Source organism: Vicia villosa, linkage group LG5 (genome assembly GCF_029867415.1).
Source record: "Vicia villosa cultivar HV-30 ecotype Madison, WI linkage group LG5, Vvil1.0, whole genome shotgun sequence".
In the NCBI taxonomy this organism is placed as follows: Eukaryota; Viridiplantae; Streptophyta; class Magnoliopsida; order Fabales; family Fabaceae; genus Vicia; species Vicia villosa.
Window position 1 is genome coordinate 144,497,363 of NC_081184.1, and position 6,542 is coordinate 144,503,904.

A 6,542-nucleotide genomic window follows, 5' to 3' on the forward strand; every position below is an offset into this window, starting at 1 on the left:
AGGAAAAAAAATGCATCGACAATATAAAGTATTTTTACATTTTGAACCAATAAGAGACATGCATGAGAATAAATTTTATTTTTAATTTTAAAAAACTGAAATTACATAGCAAATTAAAACATTTTAATTAATTATATATATAAAACTGTTTTATATTGACAGTGCAATGTCTTTAAGTTCATAATATTAATATTATATTTTGAATGGTGTGTGAAATTTATGATAGATTTGATTTTCGTTAAACTAAAATATTTTTGAAGTTGAAGTTTTAGTAGAATTGAATTGGAGGTCAAAGAAAGACTGGATAAAAACAAAAACAAATTATAAAATAAGTGATGTTTGAGGCAATTTTGAAAATTTCCCAGCCTTCTAGAAACTAAATTATTAATTAATTTTTTTTAAGTTGGTGGTATATTAAGGTCTAGAATTTGACTCTATATATAATATAGATTGCTTAGAAAATAAATTTAATTATAAAACTCTATCAAAGTATTATTAATAGAAAAGTTAATATCGTTATTTAACAGTAAACATTTTTAATAATTTGTTCTAGATGCAACAACGTACCTAATCAAAAATAAAAAAATTAGTTATGATTATCCATTTGAATGAGTATGTATGGCCCACGTCATGTGATATGGACAGAATGTTTAGCAACTACCCAGGATTTGATGAAGAGAAGTGAGGGGGAAGGTGTGTGATTGAAGAGAAAGGAGTCGTGTTTGGTGAGAAGTGGGGCCAGACATGTTGGAAGGATGAACAAGACAGAACACGTTGGTTAAGAAAGATGAACTCGTGAATCTATGAAACATCAACATTGAACCCTGAGCTGGTTAGGTAGATAGATGTTGCGTTGCCCACGTCATCAGTTATACCTACCCTCTGTCTTTTCTCATTAATGCCGAATGATGTTACTATTGTCTATTCTTATCTTCAGTGTGAAATCTATAATAAGTTTTGAATTTAATTTACTAGTAGTACTTCGTTTTAGATTGATTGATCATAACATAACTAATCAGTGTTTTAAAAACCGGACCGGACATCAAACCGGTGAGGGTATTGGGTCACTGGTTTATTGGTCGAACCACTGGGTCACTGGTCGAACCGTATGACTAAACCGAGTTAAACCGGATAACTCGGTTGAATAGACCGGTCATTATAACAAAATTATATAGGTGTAAAATCTGTCGAACCTGATGATTCAGTCTAGTACTTAATTTTTTTGAAAACATCATATTATAAAAAAAAGTCACAAATTCATAATTTAAATTTAAATTTTACACATAAGTATCACACACAATCAAATAGTACATAATTATAAAATATAAGCAAAAGTTTAATCGCAACATAATTTAATTGAATAATTTATAACAATATAATTTCATTGTCTACTAAATTTAATTTCAATAAAAGAAAAATTGTTTCAATGTAGGGATCTCCTTCTTCAATATCAAAATTATCGGTAACAAAATCAACCGCATCTACAACCATTTTTTTTATTTTTTATTTATTTTATTTTTTATTTAATTTTTAATTAAAATAGTCAAAATGACATTGTTTTAATTTTTAAAAATAAAACAAATTAAAAAAATTAAAAAATGCATTTAAACCACCGGTTCACAAAAACCGCCGGTTTTCCCGGTTTTAGCGGTTTACACCGGTTTTGACCGGTTCACACCGGTTCAATGACATTCCCGATCCAGCTATTGAACCAGACCGGTTACCTGGCTGGTTCCCGGTTCGACCGGTCCACCGGCCGGTCCGGTTTTTAAAACACTGTAACTAACTAAATTTAGGAAATCTTAAACTACTCTGTTGTAATCATCTCCACTATCTGATTTATAATTTGCTAGAATAGACAAAATGAAATAAAAAAAATAGACATGTCAATGGGATAACATCTTGGTTCTCTTCTTGGTCCCCTAATTTATTCTAAGATTTCTGTTTTTAATTGTAGTAAAAAGAGAATTTGTCCTCCATCTCCATTCTAATAAGATAAACTAAAAGTAAATTTACTTAATTAAATTAAAAATTAAAAATAAATTAAAAAATGTAAAAATTAATCTGAAAAGTATATTTATTTGATATTATTTAATCTATATTTTTGGTGGTCTTGACCATCAACATTTGAAACCTCTAAAAACTTTAAATAATTATTTTGATATATCTTTCTCTCTCTTTTAGTAACATTATATATATATATATATATATATATATATATATATATATATATATATATATATATATATATATATATATATATATATATATATATATATATACATAAATTAAAAAAATATATGAAAACTAAATAAAACCATATTAAATTTAAAATTATATATTTTTAAAAATATTATGGTAAGTTAAGCAAAACAGAGACTCTGTTTAACATGTAATATGTTATTTTATATCCTTATTTTAACGGAAGAATATTATATATATATATATATATATATATATATATATATATATATATATATATATATATATATATATATATATATATATATCCTCGTCCCAGGGAAAGAATATTACTTATATTTGAGTGTTGAACGAGACAATTTTCGCACAAATTCACACAAGCAAATGTAAATTTACATTTCAATTTCGTTTTAAGTTGTTTGAGACAAATATGAAAAAAAAATGGATAAGAAAACACGTATTTTCTCTATCATATAAATTTTTTTAATTTTTGAAATTTTATTAAAATTAATCAACAATTTTCTGACATATATTGACTCCTTGTTTATTTTATGCTTAATTACCAAGGTCTCTTAGTTTAATTTAAGATTTTATGTTAATCTCTTATATAATAAATTTATTTTTAATTCCTTAAAAAATATATACGTTAATAAATTTATTTTCTTAAAAATATCTATGTTAATAAATATGACCCTTTTCCTCATCAGAGCTTCAATCTTCTTCATACTTTCATTCATTTCTCTAAATTGAACTTTTTTTATCCATTTAATTTGTTTTATGTTAGCGTGATGTCGTTTGTGATCTTCTATTTATTATGCTAGAAAAAGAAAGAAAAGGTTTTTAGGTTTTTTATTACTGTGTTGGAGCAAGTATGCACCGCTCCTTCGTTTTCCCAAGGCTTTTAAAGAGATGCCCATCTTTTGGTCCTTTGTCGTCCATTTTTATGAAGATTTGATCTTTGCGGAACATGAGTAAACATTTAAGCATAGGTGTGCACCAAACGCGCGTTTATCCGGGATTCACATGGATGTGCGTCCATTGTCCCTTTATTCCAAACTTAGTTAATGTGTTTTATTTTTAAAGATTAATAGTCATTTTGGACAAGGTGTGCATCGAGCGCTCGACTATTAAGGGGTTTAAAGAGACGTGCATCTCTCGGTCTTTTGTCTTTCAAGTTTATTAAGAAAATATTTTTGCGCATAAACGAATTGATGTTAGATTAAGCTTTTCAAGTTAATTATGAAAAGAGTTGAGTTAAGCGAAAAAATACTCAACATGGAATTTAATTTGAATTTGATTTGAGAAAATTTCTTAACATTTGATGAAGCCTGTTTTTGTTCTTTTTTTAAATTAGTTCAATTTAGTCTTGTAAATAATTACCTAACTAGTTTATTAATCTAACTACTCAAAACCATTAAAAAAATAATGAACAAACCAATACAAGCAAGAGAGATGGGATACAATTTTTTCACATGGGATGAAAAGGGATAAATGAGAATAAATATAAAAGAAAAGTAAAAAATGAATAAACAAACTAAACATAATAAAATAAAATGCTAATCAAAATAAATAATGAAAAAAATTAAACAAATATATTACTTAAAATAAATAGGCCAACTTAAAAAAACTCAAGCTTAAATAAAAGAAAAGAAAGAAAAAAGTAAACAATGTACTTAAAGGAAATAAAGGGTGTTGTAATCCAAAATGAAAGGGTTCAGAAAATAAATGCCTATGACCAAGAAAATGCTTTAAATGGCCCAATTGGAGCACCTGGTTAACCTGAAGGCTTATTAGTCCTTGAACTTCTCTTGGCCTTCTGATCTAAATTGATTTAAAAGTCATCAAATGAATGCCATCCAATTGGCATGATTTGCAAGTCAACAAGATTTGACCGTCAATAATCCCAAGTGAATGATATCACCCATGAGGTGTCTAACATCATATCATAAATTTATTTAACCAAACTGACCAATAACACAAGACATTTGGTTTATCTATTACATTATTTTATATTTTTTATTAAAAAAACAATAAACATAATGAAGGAACAAAACATTCTCGGTGGAAGGTCGGGATAGTACTAGCGAAGATGATAAAAGGTGTGTTTGGATTGGCGGTGGACAGAATTGATTCTAGTAGAATTGAGTTTGGTAGAATTGATTCTAGCAGAATTGAGTTTAGCAGAATTGATTTATGTTTGGATACATTTTTGTAAAAGTGAGTAGAGTAATAAATTACAGTGTAAAAATCATCCAGAATCAATTCTGGAGGCAGAAGCTACAAATTCTAGCTTCAAGTAGAATCAATTCTGGAGACAGAATCAATTCTATTTTTGTCAAACCAAACATCTTAAAATTGTCCAGAATTGATTCTACACATCTAGAATTGCTTTTGGCCTTTTCAAAAGCCAAACCAAACATGCACAAAGCCATTTTCTAGAATACAAATGCTTGCTTGCATTATGGAGTCTATTCAATGTGTATTTCTTTCTACAATAGTTTATAACACAATAAGGCTTGTTGAAATGACATCAAAATGAACCTATTTAGAGTCGTCAACATTCCATTTAGTTCCATCACCTTCTTCTTCGTCGTTATGGATGTCATCTAGATGACTGCTTTGAACTTATCTAGGTTTACTTTTATACCTCTCTCTATCAAACAAAAACCCATAAATTTGTTGGCTTTGACCATAAAGGTAAACTTGTTTGGATTGAGCTTGTATTGGTATATTTGTAAGGGACTCATTGGAGGTGGCGCAAAATGATCACTAACGGAGGATGGCGTAACATGTCCCATACACCTTCCTTTCTAGTCGCCCATTTGGTGGAACAGACGTTTGTTTCTCAGTTATGTTTCATGTTTCTTAGATTACTCGCCTGATTCATTAGAGTATGGGAAGTGATGTGTTCCAATCCACCAAGGTGCGAAGAGGGAGTCAAGAGGGATATGATTATGTTCTCCTAAATAATAGGGGATTAATTGCCCATATCCCCTCTCCTAAAAGCGGTTTCTACTCCCTGGAAGTCTGAGGCTCAGGCCCAAGAACTTTTATAAATACCTTAATCCTGAGGTTGAAAAAGGGGATCCAATTCTTAACATAAAGAGACCATATACAGAGCTTCTCACCTTCTTGTATGAGCTAGCTCTAACATCTCAACAAACCCTAAAACCCTCTAACAACACTTAACAATTAGAAGTTATCATGTATTGTACTATTAGCAAATACAATCCTCATATTGTATTGTTAAGTTATGTGGAACACATAAGGAATATGCTTGTCGTGTAGCTTCTCTTTGTCGAATTTAACGATCATGTCATCCATGTATACCTCAAGTGTGTCGCCTATTTCTTCATTGAAGATCATATTCATCATTCTTTTGTATATCACTCCTGTATTCTTCAGGCCAAAAGGCATGACGTTGTACTGGTAATTGACTTGCTTAGTCATGAAAACCGTTTTATTTGTGTTTGGATAGTTCACGAGTATTTAGTTATAGCCTAAATATGCGCCCAAATCATTGTGGTATTTCATCTTCAGAAGAACCATAGAAGCTACGACATTAAGAGTTGACATGAATGATCTTTCAAGAATGTCATTGTAGACGCTTTTACAATGGACTACAAAGAAGTGCATGTTCACTACCTCTTGTTCTCGCCTTCTCATATGGAAACTAGTAGGTTTACTATTCCACAAGGCTGAGTTGAAGAGTCATTGAATGCTATAAGGCTTATACCTTCAGATGGCTTCAAATTTTTCCTTTGTAACCCTAACTTCATGAAAATTCTAAGGTTTTTATGAAATTCCATCGTCAATAAATAAGGATCTTTGATACTAAATGATTTGTTATGGTGGTGGTTATGATTTACGAAAATGTTACGTTAAGAGTTCCATCCATCTTCTCGTGGTCTCAAAACCCTAAAATCGGCATATCATTCCCTCGCCTCTTAATTTGCATTGTTGATTTGAGGGAGCTCTGTGGTGGAGGTTCTTTCTCGCTATGCAATTTCCCACCGATCAAATCGACTAAGATCGGAGTTGATCCGACATTGAAAGAATCTAAGGTATTTTCTGAATAAAATCGAAAGTTAATTTTTATCTTAGAGTAACAGCTACGACGATTGTGACTTGAATCAGACGAATCTAATTATGGAAATTCGCAAGAATCAGACGTTGATTTTTACAAACAACACTATTGTTTTGTTTGGGAATCGAAAATGACTAGCGAGACGGCGAAATGAGATTTTGGATCGGTGGAGAAAGTTTCTTGTGCAATGTAGATGGGGATGACCTGCGAGGTTAGCACTCCAACGCCTAACTCAGTGAGAGAATAATGGATA